This window comes from Varanus komodoensis, unplaced genomic scaffold, assembly GCF_004798865.1.
Source record: "Varanus komodoensis strain SLA01 unplaced genomic scaffold, ASM479886v1 scaffold2, whole genome shotgun sequence".
Taxonomy (NCBI): Eukaryota; Metazoa; Chordata; class Lepidosauria; order Squamata; family Varanidae; genus Varanus; species Varanus komodoensis.
The window spans coordinates 47,548,643-47,571,976 of NW_025335568.1; the positions used below are offsets into that span (position 1 = coordinate 47,548,643).

At 43.0% G+C, this 23,334-nt stretch overlaps 1 protein-coding gene across 1 annotated transcript in view; it reads right to left on the reverse strand.

Annotated features, from left to right (window-relative positions):
* LOC123022600 overlaps positions 1-8,330 on the reverse strand; it is a 39,672-nt gene extending 31,342 nt beyond the window's left edge. Inside the window, exon 1 of the mRNA XM_044428447.1 lies at positions 7,901-8,330. The gene's annotated coding sequence lies outside the window, so the exon portion shown is untranslated. The remainder of the gene's footprint in view (positions 1-7,900) is intronic.
* Between the last annotated feature and the right edge of the window lie 15,004 nt (positions 8,331-23,334).

The following is a 23,334-nucleotide window of genomic DNA, read 5'->3' on the forward strand; positions in this document are numbered from 1 at the left end:
CTAACCCTGTTGCTTTTTGCTCTTTGGCAGCTTCTCTTTAACTCCCCAGTAATCTGAGCCTGACAAGGTCATGTGTGAATTCAGAGTGTTCATTCATGCACTACATGAAGCCATTCTATGGCCCTTTGAGATGCTCTCCCGTGGTCCACTGATTCCTTTCTCTATGGTGGTTCCAGAATGCTATGCCACTGAGCTCAGGAATATCACCAGTGCACTGAAAGTAGAAGGAAATTTACGCCACTTGTGTAAAAGCTGGTTCCCTTCCTACTGGAGGGGAAGACAGTTTGCAAATTGAAAAGGGAAGTGAGGGAGTCTGACTCCTCTGAACTGGCCTAGGCTTTCTTTTCCATCCACCATCTATTCCCACAATTCATGAGAAGCTTGTGGGTTCATACAGTCCACAAGGAACAGTTTCCAGTGTGGTCACAATCAGAGGTGCTGCATGTTGACTGGGAGAGAAGGGCTAGCCAACTAGAGGGGCAACATAAAGCTAAGAGGGTTCTCAGAGGCAGTTTCTAGTGTGCGTTCAACAAACTGCTCTGCGCATGCTGAGAGACTCTTTCTTTGCTGATTATACTTTGCTAGATGTACATTGAAGAATAAATAATTTTTGCTGAAGATGGTCTCTTGTTTTGAAAGGGAGAAGGGGGAATCTGGCAATCCTGACACTTGGCTCAAAGCATATAAAAAGGTAAACAAAAATGCATACTTTAGGAAACCAAGTGTACCAAAATGCTTATTTAACTACATGTTCAAAGGCACATTTTCATACTTTAAACATCTTTATGACATCAGGGTCTCTTTAGCAATGCAAGAATGCAAAGGACCCACAGGGAAGATTTGAACTTCAGCTATATTTGAACTATTGGTGAGATCACCCAGGCCCCCTGCAGTTACTTAGGACAGCAAGCTACCAGGTAGTGGTCTCCACCACCAAGTACAAGCATTTAGAACATACACAGAGTGTTTTATAGATTCTCAGTCACATGACATAGCAGCTGCTCAGGTGATCACAATATAAGGGTAAGAATGTGAGAGATCTCCAGAGTTGACTTAATAAAAACAATAGCCTTGATTACAAGGGATTAACATAACAATCACTTAGGCACAGGGATTATTGTGGCTCTTGACATGCAAATGAGGGTGGCAATTCTGCTACAAAAACTTGTCAGGCCATCTTTATCAAGAGGATTCAGGTTCTTTTTCCAGAACTCTGAGATGCTTCCTGAGTACATCCAGGCATCTGCAAACTCTGCACAGCCAGTTCAGGATGAGATGGAGATACTGTGGGGGGTACAGTGGATGCAGTTCAGTGGGAGTTTCGGGCCATCGACTGAGTAACAAGGTGAGGATCTGACTGGTGAATTACTGTCTTCACCCCCCCCCCGCCACCACCCATTGGCTCAATGCCACACCAAGCAGCTCTTTCTCTTCTGAGAAATGGGAAACATTATCAAAGGGGAACACCTTCTAAAGGCACGCCCAGAGCAGTTACCAGAAGAGGCTGCAGACAAAAATCCCAGAAGAAAGGATAATCTACAAAAACAGACACAGAGCTTTTAGACTGCATTTCTTTGTGAACAGCCAGACCATTGCCACTTTAAAGCGCAAAAAAATCAGTATGATACTTAGTTTTTTTAATTACATTACCTGAAAACGTTGCACATTGTGTTAAATTTGCCCTAGAATTTCTAATGGATTGAGCTGACCAGAAGATTGCTTTTCTCCCACAGACTGATTTTTTAAAATTATTGAACATATAGCAAGGTCATTGCAAAATTGGCTTATGAAACTGAAAGGTGGGAAGTGACAGGATATGACACATGGCTGCCAGGCTTTCTTCAAGATCACTTGCAATGATTCCTTGAAAGAATAATAGCTGTGAAAAAAGCATAACACCCCTTCTAGTCCACGAGAACCTCATTACAGAATGTCAACAGAAAGCCATAGGACGCTGCCCTGTCATTGCCTTGGTCCATCTAATTCAGTTTTGTTTAAATGGAAGAGCAGTGAGTCTCCAGTGTTCAGACAGGAGTATTTCCCAACCCCAAACATCCTGCTGTGTGAGCTGAAAGACAAGATGGTACATACAGGACATCCACATATTCACCTTACATATGCACATGTAAGTTGGCCACTTACAGATTGCCAAAAATGAGGACATGCATCATCAAAAAAGAAGGCTAAAGAAGATGCAGTTTGTGTAATGCACTGATTTATATGATTTCTATTTATATGCCAATTTAGAAATAATTATTAGAACATAAATCAAGATATAAATAGAGGGCTGTCTCCTGTAAAGTAGGGCACTTTGACACCTGGCACACACCACATTCCATGTACAAAAGCTGATCAGAGTAGAAGTTGAATGTTGCTTCAACACTGACAGTGGAATAGCATTTTCCACTTTCAGACAGAGGCAACTTTACAAAATGCAGGGCAGGGTGCTCAGCACAAACATTTTTGCCTTCAACAGCTCATTTCTTCTCTCCCCTCTCCAGCTGCTTGTACTGCCTGAAGCAGCCATCTCGCCCAAGCTAATGGCAGGGCCAGCCTGGGAGATGCCTGGGACTGAACGTTTTGTATGCAAAACCTGTGTTTTACTACCGAGCTGCTACCTTTACAAGGAGGAAATGTTCATTATACAAATCCACCCTTAGCTTTATTCCAATGCTGCTTCCTGGTTTTAAGTATTTCCTTACCACCTTTCATCATAAAATCACAAAGCAGTGTACAAAATTCATTAAAGCCGTAACTAAAACTCCTCCATAAAAACAACCCCAACGTACTAAGCTAGGAATTAAAATCAGCAAATGCCCAGTAAACAGATTTTTTTTTCAATAAGTGCAGAAACACCATCAAGGATGGTTCCTGTTGTGTTGTAGGGTGGGGAAAGAATTCCCTGGTTGCCATGTTACCATGCTTATTCATCTAATTCTACTGAAGTTGCTTGCTACTTCCTTTGCAAAAAAAAAGTCTGTGAACCACTGTAACAGAATAACTGAAAAGCTATATGCAAACCTCATTGGATGAAATTTGCCAGATATTGTGCATCTAGGCATTATTCTACAGAAACAGCTCCAGTATGGGCCAAGAATTAGGCTTGGGGAATAGAACATGGATAAAATGTCCTTCATAACCCTGAGGTCAGAAGGAAAATACCATGTAGAAACAAAATACCATGGATAACTCTAGACCACACTTGTCATTCCAGGTATATTTTCTTTCCTTAACAAATTCAATCCCACTTTTTCCAGCCAGGATCAAAAGTGACTTGCAACTAATTATAAACTGCATCCAGGTTTCAGTGGGACAAAGAAGACTGGCCAAACATGCTGGGAAGAGATTAGTTCCTATATACAATTGATATTAACTGAGCATTGGGTCTTACACTCAGGTTAAGCGGGTTTGGCTGTCAAGCTTATTTAAGATCAACCAGATGCAGAAGATTAGATTTGCCAAGTAAACCCTCCAGATGACAGAGCCCTTGCCTTTGACCCCTGCAGCAGTCTTTAAACAGAGCAGACATCCCAGTCTGTTCCCCTGCAACACAATAGGCTCACAGTCAGGCCTTCCAAGTGCCCCCTCCCTATTTTCTTGGAAAATGTAATGGTGAAAGAGAGCCAAGCTGCAGCCTGGCTTGGAGTTTTCACCTCTTACCCCGAATTTTTCTTGGAGAACAAGGCTTAAAAACAAGGCAAGCAAAGAAGGATGGGGGGATTTAAGAACGGTAAATGGAGAAAGAGGGAGAAACCTAATTGACAGATTTTGTTCCTTCCTGCCTGAATAGAAGATCCTAAATATACAAGCAATTGTGTACTTTATGCCCTCATCCTCTACTGCTTGATTTTCCAGTTGTCAGGAAGCATCTTTTATTTTAAAATGATTTTTAACATTTTAATATGATCCAAGTTTTCATTGCAAGTCATCTTAGCAACCCTATTTAGGCCAAAAGGCAAGTCATACATTTACAAGTAAATAAAACTGGTTAACTTACTCATTTTTCTAAGAAGAGGTATGATTGGACATGCCCTATAAATTGCACACTGTGAGCTCCCATCACACCCATATTCTGGCTATTTATCTCCTCATCCTGGGAGTCACATCTGTTACTTTTAGTCGCCATCATAAACATATCCATGGTTCCAATGGTTTCATTTTATTTGTAAGTAAATGCTCGCTAGATTATTCTAAGTGAAATAAATTATAGTGATTTCTTTTTAACACTGCATTTATGCCCTGCCTTTCTTCCTTTTGCAAGGAACCCAGGGTGGCTTACAAAGTTCTCCTGCACATTTTATCCTCACTGCAAGAACCCTGTGAGTTAGGTTAGCCTGAGAGTCTGTGACTGGCCCAAAGTTGCCCAGTGACCTTCATGGCCAGCAGGGGACTAGAAACCAGACCTCCTGAGTCCCAGCCCAGCACTCTTAACCACTACACCTTACTGCTCTCAGCTTGTTCTGTTGTATGTAAAAATGTGATTTTTTTTTTAATGAAAGCCCTGACATTATTTTATTTTAAATAATTGGTTAAGCCAAACTTCCCCCAACCAGGTGCCTCTGAGATGTTTAGAACTTCAATTCCCATTAGCCCCAGTCCACATAACTGATGAACAGTAATTCTGAGGGCTGTAGTCAAAAACAGCTGAATGGTACCAGAATAGGGAACCAGAATGGGGAAGTCTGGGTTAAGAAAAAGATAGTGTAGAATTCTATTTCCTTGTGTTGATGGCGCACATTTGAAACTAGACTTTTATCAACAACAATCCTATTATTAGGAGTCCACTTTGGAGCAAGGGGTTCATTGGGCTCAGGCCAGGGATGTGGACATTATAAAAAGGGGGCCTCCAGACATGCACTTTGGAGCTGGAGATGCCTCGTCTGGGACGAGGCGAGGCTGCAAATCCAGGTGGCTAGTGTTTTGAAACCTTTGCCCCACAGAGTTTGCGTGGCCTTAGCATTACCATAATTACAGCTAAAGCTCTGTAAGCTGCTTCTGTAGTTTCTGACACAGATGCATGTTGACTCACAGCTCCCCGTGTAGTTCCATTTCAAAGCAGAGAGTTTTCCAGGCTACATTTCAAATCTCTCCACCATGCTAGAAGCAGCCAGACACACACAATACATGATTAGGCAAAGCTGGCTGAAGCCATGTCCAAACTTCGCCCTCCTGGAGAAACCCAGTTCCTCCAGCTCAGAGAAAGTGCCCTGGTTTCCCTGCTATTAAGATATCTGATGTCTTGGGGCAAATCAGCCACTCCAATAGCTCTGCATAAATGGAGGTCATTGGCTGAGGTTTGCAGGCAAAGTGTCTTGTAGGGTGTTCAAGATCTGATTACCCACCATGTTTCTTGCATGCAGATTTATCATGTGCCAGAATTTATTGTTTCCTTGTTTTTGTCAGCAGACTGGCAAGGAAAAGCTATCATAATGTGACAGTCCAGGGAAAGAGGAACAACATGGTTCTGCTAGCTATGCAGATCTTCTTGCCATTGGCACTCTGCTCTTCTCAGCAACTGGAAACCTGCGCCTCTGCATAGTCACAAGAGGCTTGCCTTCAGAAGAGGGCATCTCTTCACTGAGAGCAGGAGACATTCTGGCACAAGGCCCTTCACACTGATGACTGAAAAAGAGAACAGCCAGTCCAGCTAGCAGGGTGCCCATCTGCACAAGCTGTGTGCAACTTTTCTGCAGCCAACTTGATAGGTCAGCTTGAGCCGCCTCCCATGCTTTTCCCCAGAAAAAGAGGGCAACATGTTCTGTACTTCCATGCACCATGCTCCAAAAAATACACAAGAGATTCCAGGGGTGGAGCTGCCCAACTTTGCCTTCTTTTCGTATGAAAGATATGAACGGATGGTGTATAGTCTGAGTTATTAATAAACATACCTCTACTTGTATACTAATAAGTATTATATGGCTTGGGACTGCAATGCACTGTGATCGATGAGAAGCCTCCTCTGAGGGGGTTCCCCGGATGACAAGGGAGAAGACCTTCTTGCTGTTAGTGGAATTGTGATCCCATTGAGGAATGCCTGGCACCAACACTGCCATCTCTGTGGTGCCAGATTAAGACATTCTTCTACTCCCAGGCATGTGATGGCTTATGATGAGATATTTATGTTCTCAGTTTGCTATGACCCTGGTGTTACTGAAACTGGGGAATGGGGAGCCAGCTGTTTAAAAATGTTAGCTTGTATTTCTGGGATGCACTTTCGGTGAACCACCCAGCAAAGGTTGGCTATTGGGAGGCATAAAAATGAAATAACGAGCAAACCACACCTTCAGGGTAGATCCTCCTGCATGAAGGCCAATTGCTCTGACATTTCTCAGCTGGTCAGCTCTCTTAACCTGATGCTGTAGCCTGGGATCACTGATGCCAGCTGTGCCTGCTTCACATTAGCAAGCTCTCTAAACAGAATGTGAAGCTGGTTCTCAGCAACTGCCTGTAATCTGCATGTCCACTGGCCTTGATATTCCAGTGGCAGAATCCAACCCCCTCCTCACTGGAATCAGATTCTGTGCCTACAACCTTTGCAGACTCCTTTGTTGGAAAAGTGGGCCTGATCTATACACACACATGCAGAAGCCTCATGTTGCGCAGCCAAGGAGTGAGCAGACCCTTCAGGAAGCACTGCCTCACCCCAGGTGCCTTGTAGTAGCGATTTCTGTGGAGCCAGAAGCAGAGGGCACCTCTTCCCCCTCCCAGTAACCCTCCAGGGGCTGTCCAAGGGCAGTTAAACTTGTTCTGTTAGACCTTTTTATCCACCAAAGCCATTGAAATGTGATCTTAAAATGTGGATTCTCAGTATCAGATCTGTAATTCATGGTATATTTGTGCCACTGCTCTATTGGTTCTATCTTCTTTAAAAAAAAAAAACCATAAAGTATTTATGCAATATTTTATGTTGCAATTCATTGGAGCTTAGGGATATGGTGTTCTATTTAAACTGTTCTTTTTTTCTTTTTTGGAGCCAAAAAGGAACAAAAGTTATTGGGGCAATCTGTGCAAACAAACAAATAAATCACATAGCAAAACCAGTCACAACCACCAAGCAATGTTTAAGAGTATTTTCATATTTCAAACTAATAAGAAATCAAAGGGCCAAACTGCCTAGCATCTATTCATATTTCTATGGGTTAAAATATCTAATGAATTATTGAAAATCCAGTCTGGTTATCCCTTCCACCCTTCCAGAGGCCATCAAGCTAATTATTTAGTTAATCCAACTGGTAAAACAACAGGCAACAATGGAATCTAAGAGGGCTTGATTTTACATTTTTAAAAGTATGCATTCCAAAAAGGAAACTTTTCCAAGACAAAGGATTATGTCATCATCTAGGGAGCCTTCATGCCTAATGCAGGAAACCCAGCCTATGAAAGAGAACCAAAATGTTTCCACTTAAAAGAAAAAGAGACAGAAGAATGACTGCTAAGTGGTGCAGGATAAAAATAATAGAACTTTGCCCCAGCCAAATCCTACCCCTTGTGAACAACAGTGGTGCACTGGAACGAGGGCCACACATTTTGATTAGCTGGCACACTAATTTCATCTGTCAACCTGCTCAGGCTTTTCTCTCAGTTGAAATTCTCACTGGCTGGGAGGCAGGGGTAAAGATTTTCCCAGCAACAGCATATTGTGGTCTTGAATGGGCAATTAAGGCTCACTTGCTTCATGAACTACCAGCTGCTCCTGGAAATAAAACTGCTAGAACAGGTTTGTTGAAGGGGATCAACACAACTGCCTGAATGTTGGGACTTTCTTTGGGAAAGTGGCTCTGGGAAACAACACGGTGAGTGCATGCCCTCAAAATTTACCACAAGACCACGGATAAGCACATAAGAGATCCACTTGGGATCGTCCTGTGATTTTTGTCCACTCAGTTACAGAGAGACTTACTTGCTGTAGACTTCAGGGGTTGGATCCAGGATTTACCATCTATGAGGCATGGAGACCTTCTGTTGGAAGAAGAGCTCTGTTGGGGGAAAGCCTCTCCATCTGACCTTCCCTTTGGAAATCCCCTGCCTTTCCACATTCAGATCGCAGCTCACCACCTTTGGCAGCGACTCCTGACGAGCATTTTCAGGGAGCTAGAATGCTTGCAGTGGGGAGGAGGCAATGAGAAAATTTACTTCCGACAGCACTGTTGATCCTGTGTAAATCTGGATTCAGACCAAAAGACCTCAGCCAATGGTACTGCAAAGGCTGCTGTCAGAAAAGATGCTGACACACACACACACACCCCAATTCAGATGAGTGACCCTCAGGCCCCTATGCAGGCTCCTCTGGGGAACCTCACAGCTTCTGCTGGGCTCATGATTCCAACCACGGTCATATTGAAGGTTGCTGCAGCTGCACGCAGGACAGCAGCAGTATCAGGAAGCCACAGCTCAATAGGGGGATCTGCCTTGCTCAAGTGGTTGAATTGTGAATTAATAGATATCACATAAAATGGGATCTCTCTCCCTCTTGCTCTCTTTCTCTCCCCAGTATTCTTTCCTCCAGAAGGAACTGAACCTGCAGGCTGCCAGACCCTGATGTGTCCTATGATTCAGAGGAAGGAAAAGGTTCAAAATAAGAGGTCACTTAGGGTAAATAAACATCTATGAATGAGCATTGTAGTGAGTCAACTCAAGGACCAGGAAAGGTCATATAAAAGCATCAGTAAAGAAAAATGGGCACTCCAATTCTGCACTTTGGATATTTGACTTGACTAACAGGGCTGTAACGCGGTAATACAGCAACTGCGTTGCACGTACAAACTCCAAGGTTCAATCCATGGCATTTCCAGGTAGGGCTTGAAAGACTGCTGGCTAAAACCCTGGAGAGCCAGGATGGATTTCCCTGTTGATCCCACTTTCCTTCTCCACTTCCACTGCTGTTTATTTCCCCTTACGCTGCTGCAATGGTCTCACCATAGAAATACCCTTGAAGAAAGCTTAGAACTTCAGCACTAGTCCAGAACATGGCAGCCTAATTATTCTCGGGGGCTGGCAGTGAGTGAGGCAGGGTGGGAATTCTGCCTGGATTACTTGTTTCCCACCTCAGCTTAGCTGAAGGTGCTGGTGAGGCTGTTCAGGCTGCTTACATCTGCACAAGGCCTGCCTCTTTCTGGACATAGCTCTCCCTATTAGAGGAGGATCCACATGCAGTTCTCCAGATGCTGTTGCACTGCAAGTTCCATCATTCTACATCATCCGCTATGCTGGCTAGGACTAAGGGCAGTTGCAGTCCAAGCAGAGCTAGAGAAACACAAGCTAACCACCTGATTTAGATCTACAGGAGAAGAGCAACCCTATTTTAATTTCTTTATACTCTGCTTGCTGCCTGCCTCCTAACAAGACATTGCTCTTTAGTTATAATGGACTGAACTTTGGTTGCCCCATAACTTGATAAACAGAGGAAACAGAAATACTAGAAGGTCCATTCCATTTTTCTAAATAAGAAGGGCCCAAAAGTGGGCTGCGTGGATGCGGGACATGGCCCCCTCTTCTCTGGGCCATACAGCCACTACACAGAGAAAATAGCTTTGTCAACTTGACGTTCATGAGCTATTACAGGCCAAAATTGAAATTATGTTAAATGTGTGGCTAGTTATGGCAGCTTTTACATTTACTCTAGAGTAGGTGCAGGACCACCAATCTAGAGTGGGACTGTGATATGGGGGGGTGGGGAGGTTAAGATCAGGATTGACCCACTGCACCTACACGAGAGTAAAAGTGAAAAGAAGACATAACAGCATCTGCTTTGGCCTTGTTCTGTGCAAGCAGGACCAATATACTAGCAGTACAGATCATTCTTTTGAAGCCTCTCTTTTAGGGTGTTATTATTGCTAACGTTAATGTTATTAATGCAGGGAACCAACACTGTTAATATGGGGTTGATGTTCTTTAGGCAGGGGTAGGAGGTTAACACAACCAAACTGAATTTCCCCTAAACAATCTGCAGAAATGCTTTGAGCGAATGCATATCTAAACATCTACCAGGCCTTTCTTTCAAATCCAGATTCTCTGCCATCTGGCTGAAGTGAGGAGAGTTGTCAGAACATTACATGGTTCATTGCCATATTTTATTCTCCTCCTCCAAGCTATTAGTCGCAAGACTCCAGACACACCACTTCAGTTGTGCTGGGCTTTCAAGGACAAAAGGCAAATAAAGCTGCCTGTGCAGAGTAGAGGCTGACGTTAATGGCCAGAGTACAGAACTCATAAGCAGACAGTCACAGAGTGTCCGGCGTTTCTCTTACACCAGGGCGTGGCTTTTGCCAGTAGTAAAACATCCACTCAGAGGGAGTTCACTTCCATCAGGAAAACGGCGGATCAAATGCTCCCTGTGTGGAAAGTGGTGGGAAAGGAAATGAGTTCTTAGACCTCAAGCCCCACCAAGCAAAGTGTACTTTAGTCAATTATGTCATCGCTTTAATGCTTTCAAAATGCTTATTTAAATACATGCATGCACGCACAGATTTCAGTCAAACATGAATGACTTACAAAGAAAGATTGTACTATGCACCTTCAGTTTGATATAATGGGTGTTGGCCAAAGGAAACTTGGATGCTTTAAGCTGAGCAATGGCCAGCTAGAATTTCTGAGGGAGTTTTTACATACTGCAACTATTTTGTACATAATTATTTTATTGTGAGTCTGTATACAGTATTGTCATTGGTTTAATTGTAGATCACCCTGGGAGCATATGATGAAGGGCAGCTCTTTGATAACACCCACACAAATATGTTAAATCTGTTCATCTTTAAGATGCTATCAAACTTTCTTTTCTATATGCATATGGGTATACAGTCTGGAACTATGTATTTACATATTGTATTGTCAGATTTTTCTGCAATGTGGTGACTTTGGTGAGTTATCCCATATATCTTAGCAACACTCCAATTTGGGTGGCAGTAAATAACTCACCCCTTGGGAAAACCAACATTTTTGATGGAGAAACTTGACCAAGAAGGTTATGGAGCCTTGAGGAATTAAATAGTCTCTAAATTCCACCTTGGACAGGAGCAGTGACAGTATGAATCAGAACTGAAGGCAAAGGATATTGATGTGATGTGGAAAACTTAAAGTGAGATGGTAACCACCATAGCATTGCAATGAAGAAGGCAATGGAAACCACATTCTATTTTCCAAATATATGCTTCATGGCTAGGCTAGATTAACCTAGCAGAGGTTAATGTCTAGCCTCCACTAGGAAGGGAACAAAAAGAATCAGAATATTTAATGGGGCAAAAGCTTTCCAGATTCTTCTCCTTCAAGCTGCCACAATGTTGCATTAGGAATATTTGTGTTACGTCATTGTTTTCCCATTTAATCCACTTTTGGTGTCTAGGATGACCAAAGAGTGACTTGATTCAAAGTGCTAGACTCACATTCAGTCTGACCAGATGGCAATTCACTGTGAAATTTGTCAGTGGAAGTAAAGTGAGGGCTACATTTGTGTCCCTGATTAGGACCCCGCCTTCACACAGAGTTTCCAGGAAAATCGGGTGTCTCCTTAAAGAGGTAACAAGAAGATAAGAACAGAAGAAAACCATGCTCGATCAGACCAACCGTCTATTCAGTCCAGCACTCCATCCACATAGTGGCAAACCAGCTGCTCACAGGATCCCCCAAGCAGGGTGGATGCAACAGCTCCCTTCTGCCCAAGCTCCCCAGTAACTGGTGCATGCAGACATAGTGCCTCTAGTACCAGCACGTAACCATCTAAAGCCACTGAAAGCCTTCTACTCCATGAATTTGTCTGACTGTCCACTTTCTCATCCCAGTTGAGCCTTCATCTTCCTTTTATTCTTGCATTATAGATTCACATTTTCTCCTCCTTTTTAATAAAGGTCTTGAGTAAATTTACTGATGCAGAGGCACTGCTCTATGTCTTTTCCTGCTTGCCTTTGCAGAAGATAGAGCAGTGTGTTTCTGATCTTATATTGTCTCAGTTACTGCATGATATCATACAGTCATGTTAGTATCCTTTACCACCTTTTCCCCAGTATCCAGCATCAGTTATTGTACAAATGTAACTTTATTGGTGTGGAGGGAAGCAAAAAGGAGGAGGCAAACATGGGATCAGGACAGCAGTGCAGTAGCACATGATAAAGGCCAGGTGCTTATTATGATAGCTCCCATAGCTACATGCCCTAGGAGAGTTTAAAAATGCAGAAAGTGGTGTCTTTCATAAAGCAAATGGGTCTTAATTACCTGGTCCAGACCAATCCCCTCAACACTTTCTAAGAGTGGCATCTTGCAACAGTGCCTGGGTTCAGACAACACAGTAATTCACACTCAGAGGTTGAGTACAGGTTATTGTTAAACCATGAAATGTTGTTAAAGATGTGCTATCATCTTGGGGAACCCAGATGAGATAACAGAGCAAGGTGAAGAACCTCAATTGTAGCCCAACAACAAACCATGTGTTCTCTTAAGGCACGATTTGTTCATGCACCAGGGTTCAGACTACATAATAGCCCACAGTTCAATGACAACCCATGCACGGAGCATGTTCAACTATTGAGCATGAGTTATCACGCTGTCTGAATCCTGTCATTGCCGCTAAAACCCATTCTTCTACCAGCTATCATGAGCACTTCCACAAAGCTTAGAGGAACAGGAAAATCTGGGAGAGGTGATGGCAGATAATGCCTTCTGCCCTGCTAATTAAAACCCCTGGTGCTTCAACCCTGTGAGCCCTTGCCCCACTACATCACGGGGGTGGGGGGGGGCTCCCCCACCTACAGCACAACTACTTTTCCTGGGAAAGTACATGGGACTGACTATGGATCAAACACAACCTAATACAACCCATTTTCCCCACTCCAAAATTTAAGTTACACCTGGAAAAACTGTAGCGTTGTGCAGCTAGTCCATCTTTCCATCCTTACCCGATATTTTGTGGTATGAAAAAAGGCAAGTGGAAAAAAACACAGATGGGTTCCAATGGGTGGTAACAATGCCTAGCCCCTGGTAAAATTCAGTGACTGGAGTAGGGTAATTGTATAATTTAAGTTTCATCTGGAAGCACCCGAGTTTAAGGTGGTGAATCAGTAAGCACTTCAAAGACTAATTATAGTTTCTGGATGAACCATTAGGCTCTCCTGATGTGGATGGTGGTTATTAAGGAGGCAATCTTCATTATTTTAATGTGAGCAGTCCAAAAAATGGGTAAAGGTGTTGGAACATTCTGAGCCTCAAGGCTTTTTCTCAGAAGTAAGACAGCATCATTCATTTCAGTCAAGCTTTTATCCCAGAAAGTTTGCAGCCTTCTCCCACCTAGTGCCCTTGAATTATTTTTGGACTACAACTCCTTCTAACACTGTATAGATGAATTTTGCTTAGAGGTTCAGAGATCAGCATAATTCCTGTTGGCTGCTTCCACTTTATTGTACACCGAGATCCACCACATCTGGGCATGGAAGTTCCACATTACAGCCATGTCTAATAGTCCTTAATAGCCCTGTCCGTCAACAATCTTCTCTGATTAACTACAACCAACCACACACACCTAAGATTTCAGCTGAAGGTTTTCACTAGGAGTGTGTCAGCCAAGCCAAATCTCTGCTAGGAATTTGTGGATTGATTCATTAATTAAATCTTCATAAATTAATGAATCTCCTTAGAATTGTTGCATTCCATTCAGGAGAGAATGTCTTTATTTTTATAAAATAAATAGTGCTTTCCCGTTGCAGTTTTTATATCTAGTATACTATGACTACTTAAAACATTTACCTGATTAATAAACAGAAATGATACTTACTTAGTAGATTCAAATGGCCTTTAACCAGTTCACCTAACCAGTTAAAATTACAATCCTATGCACACTACCAAGAGTAAGTCTCACTGAAAGTCGCAGTGATACTTTCTTGTGAGTAAATACAGCTAAAATTGTTCCAAGTCCTATGTTTTTCTTCAGATCATATTTCCAGGTGGTCTGGGATTATCAGCTATCTTTTTAAAGGATTCAAAAATAAGATACATGTTTGATCACACATGAATATCCCAATGTTTCAAAGGCTGTACAATTGAACAAGTTCAGCGGAAAGGTAAGCAAACTGTACTTCTATGTGCATTGTTTTAGTGGGTGGACTTTGCTCTCTTCTTGTATCCAAATTTCCCTTTAAACAAACAATTACCTTTCCAGGCCTTGTTGTATCACAAAGATAAATTCTGTGTGTGTGTGAGTGTGTGATCAAAATAGATGCATTGTCTCTCCTTGTCTCCCCTTTTAGTCTCCCTACAAAGAAAATTCCTGGCCCACCTAAATAAAGAATGGAGGTGGAGCAGTAGCGGAGGGATAAACTGTTAACATCCCCCTCCCTCCCTGCCTCCCTGCCTGCCCGCCTGCCCGCCCACCCCCATGTATGTTAATAATGACACTTCAAAGACACAGAAGCAGTTCAAATCAAATAGCAAGCACTTCAGAAGAAAATGCACGGTTTGGGCTTCCAGGCCTCCCCTATTTATCTTGGGTGGCTCTCTTTCCCTGCCTGATTCCAGTGTCTCCTGCCTTATAAACCCATTGAAATTTCAGGGAAGAAAACAACAGGTCTTCCCCATTCTTTTTCTCTGTTGGATGGTTCCTCATTTCCTAATCTTCTCTTCCTCCAAGCAATCCTGTCATGGCAATGTAGTGATTTCCTGACCTCCACCCTTGATGTACTATACAAGTAGTAGTTACATTTACTTCTGCCTCAAGCTGTCACTCACATGGACGCCAGAAAGTACTGTGGAAACTTGAACCTGCAGACAAGAGTCTTTTCTGGACTCAGCACAAAGCAATTGCACAGAGATGATGCAAAATAGCACAAGCGTAACACATATCTTTTGTACCCTGCCTGCTCCAGTTGGAGTAACTCTGTTTAGGAAGCCATCACAGAGTCTACCCAGGGATGGCAGGACAGTAGAATAAGAGGAATGAAGCAAGCCATGATATTTTACCAACACTTCTTCACCCACCCATACTAATCAAAATGCAAGTTATAGATGCAATCAAGTCTAAAGGGGATAAAAGTTTAAAATAGAGTGAAGAGACTACTTAGAGGCAGAGGCATAAAAGAAATGCAAAATTGCAATGTGAAAAGTAATTCACAAAAAATCCCATAGTTTATAGATTGTTACGATGGATGGGGATGCTTGAATTTGTGGGCTAGAGTAATTATACTGGTTTATCATTGAAATCAGTGGGATGCAATTTGTTACTAACTTTCTGCATTGATTGTAATGGAACCCAAAGGTAAGCCATTGAGCAAGAGGTAACACAACCAAAATTAACCATCATTACAGGAATCATGATGGTAATTTATTGGATTTGTTTCAGGAAATGCAGCATGAATCACTGACTTAAGTAAAATCTGTTGGTATCTATTAGCTAAGAACAGCTCCAGTTTTGGTAGAACTGACCAGTTTCTCTTCCCCAGTTGCAGTTGGGAAAGAAATGTGCTTTTAGCAAACTATAGAGGATTATATCAATGCCAGGTGGTGGTGGTGGTGGTGATGATAGGTGGTATCCAACTATGTCATTCCTGCAGTGCAAATAACATTTTCCAGTGGAAATTACGTTATACAGTATGTTCAGAAGAATCCAAGTATAATTATGCTTCCACAATTGTGCATTTTGCTTGTGCAACACACTGGACAACCTGTTGCACAACTAACTGTGCAACTGCACAGATGTAAGCGCAACTTTAGCTGGATTCTCCTGTTGTGTTTCGTTCAGTTGCACAATTGAAAGTTTTGTCAGAACTCTGCTGGTTTGAGTTGCTGGAATGACAACACTGGACACTGCCCCCAAATGGTTAATTAATCAACCATATGAGGTTTTAACATCCATAAAAGTATATGTTAATTTAAAAATACTTTAGAAAAACGTCTCCCTTTGCAAGAAAGAATGATACATTTGGAGGGGGCCTGGAGGCATGCTGGAAGTCATCATACTTCTTAGTGGACACAGACAGCTGCTTAGACTAAGTCAGACTGTTGGCCTATCCAGTTCTGCATTATCCCCAATGAGCAGCAATGGATCTCCCAACAGAAGTATTTCCAAGCCCTAACTGGACAGGATCTTTTGCATGTCTCAGGATTCACTGAGCCAAAGTTCTGCCATCATATGGCCGCAGAAAACCCAAAACTGACAAGAACAGTTTAAAACTGTTAAGATGGGCATCGTGATCTGATCCGGAAACATATGCTGTCAGTCCCGTTCCTCAGGTACACCAGGTTTAGCTTTGCTGGTGTATGACTGCCCTGAGCAACCCTCTCCTGTCCTGTTTGTCCCTTGTTTTAATCCATTCAACTTGTTGTTTCCATTATCTGCTTCTTACAAACTGCCTAGGTTTGTAGGCAGTCATTATATATTATAAAATATTATAAAAGCATCCTGTACAGAATCCTTCTTCACAGTCCTTTTTGGGCCACCTACACACTGCATGTATTTCCTGCACATTTGAATAAACCATGATCATCTTTGCTTGGTACTCCCCCAGCATACCTGTGTTCACTTTCTCTTGACACATGCAAAGCAGGTGCTCTACCCTTCCAGAATAGGAAATATGTAGGCTCACCATTTGGGTCACTGGGCTGAAACAGCCTGTGTTGCCTGCTGAATGAGTGGTTTCATTGATTGCTAGCACAGCCTGAGGACCCGGGGGCAGCCCTGCTGCAGTTGCCTTGGCAATAGGCTGATGCATTTGTTCTCTAGCCCCTGCAAATGCTTGCATGCCCTCATGCCTGGAAAATCAGCCTTAAGAGGGTTCTTCTCAGGGTATGGAAAAGTTAGTGAAAATAAGCTGTCCCAATCTGGCTCAACTTTGCGAGATTGCTGTGGTGGTCACAACTCCAAGTGGCCATGTGAATGGTTTTTCCCTCACCACTTCCACAAGGAGACAGAAGAAAAAGAGCAAGCCTGAGTTGAGCAAAGGAGAGATTGAGCCGAATGCTCCAGAGATGGGTCGGGGGGGGGGGGGGGGCAAGATTTGCCTCACTTTACTCTAGGCTTGAGATGGTAAGGCCGGGTGAGAAAACCGGGGCTACAATTCCCTGTGTAGGGGCTACAATTGCAACCATGCCCAACCAGCATGGGGGGCACAATTACTGGAGCTGTAATGGAAGTGATTGTGGTCAACAATGGCAGGAGTGGCAGGATAACAACAGCTGGAAGGCTGTAGGTTCCCCACCTTGTTTGATAGGCACAGTGCTCCTTCCAATAAGATAGGGGCAATTCAGGCTTTTTGTGAACATGGCCCTTATCAGCCACATTCACCATTGTATTATGATTACCATCATCATCATCATCATCATCATCATCATCATCATCTATGTGTCACTTCCCACCACAAAGAAAGAGTCTCAAAGCAACTCACACACACACACAAATCTGCTGGGTGCCTGAGTTTTATGTAAGCTCTGTCATCTTCATTAGCTTCACTAACATCCTCAGTGGAATTTATTAGGCGACAAAACAATGCATCACTTGCTGCATCCCCCAAAACTGCTCCATCCCCCAAAACAATCTCAAGGCCAAAATAAAAGCTTTCTGGCACAACTCACATACCTGGCATCCACAGCCCCTGCTGCAGCCTTTCTACCCCTCCTCTGGGCAAGTTTGTGAATTCCTGAGGGCAATCCAATGATATGTACATTTTTGGATAAGATAGTAAACATGCATGCACACACATGCATGAGCATTAAGCACTCAATCCTGTTCATGTTCAGTCAGAAAAAAGGCCAATAATACACAGCATGCCCCAGTCAGCAAAGCTAATGGGGCAAGTCATGTGTTGTAGGACTTTTTCTACCCAAATATGGGTAGGATTGTACCTTTAAGCTACCACATCAGCTTTCGCTAACATTGTAATGCGAAAAATTAAGGTTCCAGGCTTTGCTCTATAGATTAATGGGCTAATATGTTTGCTGATTAATATGGATTGAGATGCTTACTTTGTTGCTATTAATACAGATTTAATCTGCAGGAACACTTTTTAAATCGGGAGCTGGGGTAAAAAGTTAAGGGCACACTTGTTTATTTGTGAAGTGGATTTGTGTTCCTGGGTGTTTCTGCGGTAGGGAATGGAAAAGAAAACAAATGAAAGGTAGACTTTCTTTCTTAACAATGGGCTGCAGCTTTTGCTTTTGTTATCTCACAGGTCCTCAAAGCGGGTGAAGTACAACGGTTGAGGTTGACTGACCACATCCAAAACTAATGGGAATCCAAACTGACAGAGAAGAGGCAACAAACAAAACTACTGGTATTTCAGGAGTTTTGTGCATAGCTTTCTTGAGACACAGCATATTGAATCAAGCTGTTCAAACATTCCCAACTGCCTGCTAGCTATCTTGGCTTCCTATCGCCTTGGTTGCATAACAATTGGAACAAGCTTCTGGCTATAATCATTCCAACCCATCAGCCCCAGAATGGGTATTTGGATTCTTTCTGGTTTCAGAGGTTTATCTTGAAACAGACATTCCCCCCCCCCCTTCTGCAGCAGCAACTAAAATGAAAGATTGCTATGCCATTCAAATGCACAACATACTAATTAGAAAATACCTTTTCAGTTTCATCTACTGAAGCAATGAGGACAGAGATATTTCCTCAAGTGGATGGATAAATGAAAATTTAGAGGGTATTAACTGTGGAACCCTAGACAGTCACGTACATCAATGGCTCCCACTTACCTAGGCTATGTAATCTTTCCCTTTATGGAGTTCTACAGAGTAGTGAGGCAGGATTTTGGGAAGGAGCAGTGTAGAAATAGAGGATAATTCAAGACCCATAGGAGTCTGGCAGGCATGGGACCGGTGTATTTCCATGGGGCAATAAGAATACTCTCAACTCATCCCGGTACTACTTGCCTTCGTGGTCTTTCAACAGTAAAGCAAAGACTTTGTCTGACCTATGGAAAAAATATAAGTACTGCTGATAACAAACATGTAGGTGTTGATTGATGAACATATTAAATGCCCATTAAAATAGTATTAATGAAAGACTGGCCTAAAAATAGTGATGGTTTAATTAATGGCAAATTAGTACTTGTGGCAGCTATTTCCTTTGGGCTAACTGGAGTAGGGGCTCTGGGGTGGATTGGTGCACCACTGGCAATTAAGTTGTGATTAATAAGAAGCAATACAAAGTCATGTCCGGCCCTCCTTGACCTGGCGCCCTCCAAATGTTTTGGACTACAGCTCCCAGAATTCCTGGCCATTGACCACGCTGGCTGGAGCGGATTGGAATCAGAGTGCAAAGCACCTAAAGAGCTCCAGGCTGGGGAAGGCCGGTCAGCTATTTCTTCCTGTCTGCCCAGCCGTCACTGTGGGGCCTTTTCTCTCCTCCCATTCCTGCAGTCTGGGCAAGTTCAAAGACGAAGTCAGTCCACCTGCACACAAGCCCAGGTGTTCCAGTACTGAAATTGACATTCATCACTGGCATCCTGAGTGGCTCCACTATTTACATAAAAAGGGGAGTCCAAAATGCCCCCTCCTTCTGCATCCACTTGCACTATATCCCACACCATCACAAAGGTTCCCCAGCATCCAGGAGCAGGTTTCCAAGGGGCATGGTAGGTCTTCAAGCCATGAGCAGTATGAAAGAAATCCCTGTGGGCCTGGGCCCCAGATCTTCAGAAGTGTGTCCTGGATTTTTAGAGCTACCCATTTGCTATCAGCTGCCTTAATGCAATCCCAATTCTTCATTTTGAGCTCAGTAGCTGTGTAGTTACTAGGAGATCTGAGGACTCACTCAGCAGACTCATAGGGAAATTGCCACCTTTCCTTCCACAGGAAGGTATTATTTTCTTCATTATTTTCATTAGGTCTGGAGTCCCAAAGTCCAGAAACCACTGCAGAGGGCCACTCAAGCAATCCCTGCTGGGAAACTGAACTTCTGCACTGGGCTGTTGTAGGCGTCATGGCATTGATTGCTCATATATCAGAAGAGGTGCTGGAGGCCTTCCTCCTCTATTTCCATCTCCCAAGTTGGCCAGGCCCCTTAGGAGAAAAACGAAGCTGGGGTTTGCTTGCAAGAACAAGTCAGATGAGCACAATGCTTGAATTTGGGGCCAAATAATATATGACTGTATGATTTACCCCTGCTTGCTGGCTGGCCTGAGTATGTCTAGGGCTCCTCGGCTTTGCATTCATCTTTCTGGAGTGCACCTGATCCTGTTGGGTGCATAAGCCCCTTGGAATCACGGTTTGCACTATTCCTCAAGTTGCAGGATGAATGAAAATTTAGAGGGTATTAACTGTGGAACCCTAGACAGTCACGTACATCAATGGCTCCCACTTACCTAGGCTATGTAATCTTTCCCTTTATGGAGAGTAGTGAGGCAGGATTTTGGGAAGGAGCAGTGTAGAAACAGAGGATAATTCAAGACCCATAGGAGTCTGGCAGGCATGGGACCAGTGTATTTCCACGGGGCAATAAGAATACTCTCAATTATTCATAATGAACTCATCCCCTGATACTACTTGCCTTCGTAGTCTTTCAACAGTAAAGCAAAGACTTTGCCTGTCCTATGGAAAAAATATAAGCACTGCTGATAACAATTCGCATTTACTGTGCCATAAGCTTTTGTGGACTGGAGTCCACCGTACAGGAAGGTATTTTGAAAGATGTTGCTTTTCGTGCAATTGGAAAAAATGTCACTTGCTGGAATACAGCTGCCTATCGCATCTGGGGATGACTTAGGCTTGAATGGGCACTCAAGACCCTTTAGTTTGATAAAAGACCTGCTCCTAGCAGATGAAAGCCCTTAGAACAGCTTTGCGGATATGGAGCAAGATAGCTGTCTGCAATTTTGGATCCTTCCTGGGGATGTAGCTATGGGAACTAACATGATCAGCACCTGCGGTTCAAGGTTTACCACTGTACCAATGGCCCACATCCAATCAGAACAGTGGAGCAACGATCCAGTGTGTTCACTATAGGTCTCTGGGCCCTGGTGCTTTTCAGGTTGACCAACACCAGACAGCAGCTGCCAGATGGAATGTATTTATCTTCCAATCTATGGAATGCGCTCCCCAGAGAGGTCCGCCTGGTGCCATCATTATTTGCTTTTCGGCACCAGGCCAAGACCTTTTTATTTAAACGTCATTTTAATTGTTAATATTATTTATTGATTTTATATCTTTGGCCAGGACGTCTCCAATTATATTGTTTTATAATTGTCAATTGTATATTTATTTATTGTTGTGAGCTGCCCCGAGGCTTCGGCAAATGGGGCGGCATAGAAGCTTGCTAAATAAATAAATACTAGTTTTTGTGATGGACAGCAGAATCAAGCAAATCTGGGACTTCTTGTTTTTATCCCAAGAAGCTTTTCATCATTCCATTGTCCTTTGCCCAGCTTGTCTTTGCTGGGCTATTGAAACAAAATGCCCCACAGCAAGACAAACCAGAATTAGACCTCAATTACATTCTTTCCAAAAGAACACCCTCCCCATCAAAAAAAGTTTTGTTTTACTTTGTTACATAATGCAAATGAATTTCTTGATCTATAAGCTTATGCAACACAGCCAGGCAGATTTTTTTCCTTAAAGATCCAAACAAAACAAAGTTTGAGAAGCAAGGGTTCAAACAGACTGTGATCTCTTTATAATTATATATATATATGCACTAGCTGGTTTCAGGAAAATGCACATAGCATGGGATTAAGACACCAGCTTGGCAATAAACAGAGGCATGTTGGTTCACGTTGTCACTGGAGCTGAAAAGGATAATACATTTAAGTGCTGAAACAATGAACTCTAACATGGAGACTGCAATTACCATGTTAGAGGTTACCTGCACAACAAAAATAATTACATTTCTGTACTTTTGTGCTCTTTGTGGTGTATAAAGTGGGCAGGAAAAGGCTTGATACAGTTGACTTAAATAAAACCCATAACCTGTACCTGAAATTCAGGCTGTAGTGGCTTATGATAGGCGAAGAAGAGCTGAGGTCTAACTAACAGGAGGGCTAAGATTGCACTGAGCCAACAGTGTGGCAAAGGCAAATAAGGAGTGACAACGATGGAACAACTTCCCAGGCACACTTTGTGGCATTTGTCTTCCTACTCAGTTCCATGTGGGTATTTCGGGATCCTTGCAGAAGAGGAGGACAGGCTCTATATACTGTAGGGTGGCAGCTTACACAGTACCAATAAAAGAGGAAATCTATCACCAATCAATTGGACAAGAGGGGATGAGAATTTGCATATATTTTGTATATGCCCATGCGGATGCAAAAATGCAATTTTAAAAAAGATTTCTGTAATTCGAACAGAAATGTATCTCAGCACAGCATGGTGAGCAGTGACCTGCTTGTCTTCTCCATCTGGTGGCAAGATGATAGCGGCTGATGCGCTGCTTTAAAGCCCCTGCTGTTTCCCTTCTTATGGTTCTTTAACTTCCAATTGTACCCGATCAGACAGCAATGCAGAGAGAGGATGCCTTCAAAAAGAGGACCATCCTCTGGCAGCCTCTTCAAATAGGCAACAGTCTTCTCTAAAGGACCATTTACAGAGGCTCACTAGAATGTCTCAAGTTCAGTCCTTGCCATCTCCAGTTAAAAGGCTCAGGTAGCAGATGATGGGGAAAGACCTGTGCCTGAGGTCTGCATGGGGAGCTACTCATAGTCACTGTGGATAATCCTGGGTCAGAATTAACAATGTTTGACTCGGTGTCAGGCATGTGTTCATTGCCATTATCAAGGAGGGAGAATTAAGGACCATTTCTTCTCAGCCGTATAGGATGGTGTATGCAATACTATGATAGTGGAAGCAATGTTCCTCCTCCAGGCACAGTGATTTCAGGAACTCTCTCATGCAAATAATGAGAGTAAATAATGAGCTCTCAAGCTATTTCTTAGTGTTGGAGAATTCAGAAGGAAAGCTAGACCTCTCTCAATTTCCAGGAGAGGCTGCTGATGACTCCTGATGCACTGGGGCTTCTCATCCACTGCAGCCTTTCTTTTCAACTTCATAGGAGCTATCCATGGTTCTGCATGGTGGTGAGCCTATTTTGGGGATGGAGTTCAGCACCAATAGAGTCCCACTGGCATAGGGCTCACCAACCACCTCACCTTGTTTCTACCTCTCCTCAAAGGAGAGTATTATTATCTACAGTTTTCTTTGCTTTGAATGCAAAAATTGCTGCTCCATCTGCTTCATTTTCTAGGCCTTATATGCTACTCCTGGCTAACTTTCTTTCCCCATTTGCTGCCATATCTATCCCAGCTATCAAAAGTGGGGCTACAACAGGGTTGGTTCCCAATAATGGAGACCAATAATAGCAGAATAGATGTTCTACTTTGTTTGCTGAACATCTACAACCTTTAGAATGAATCAAGATTTTGCATGCAG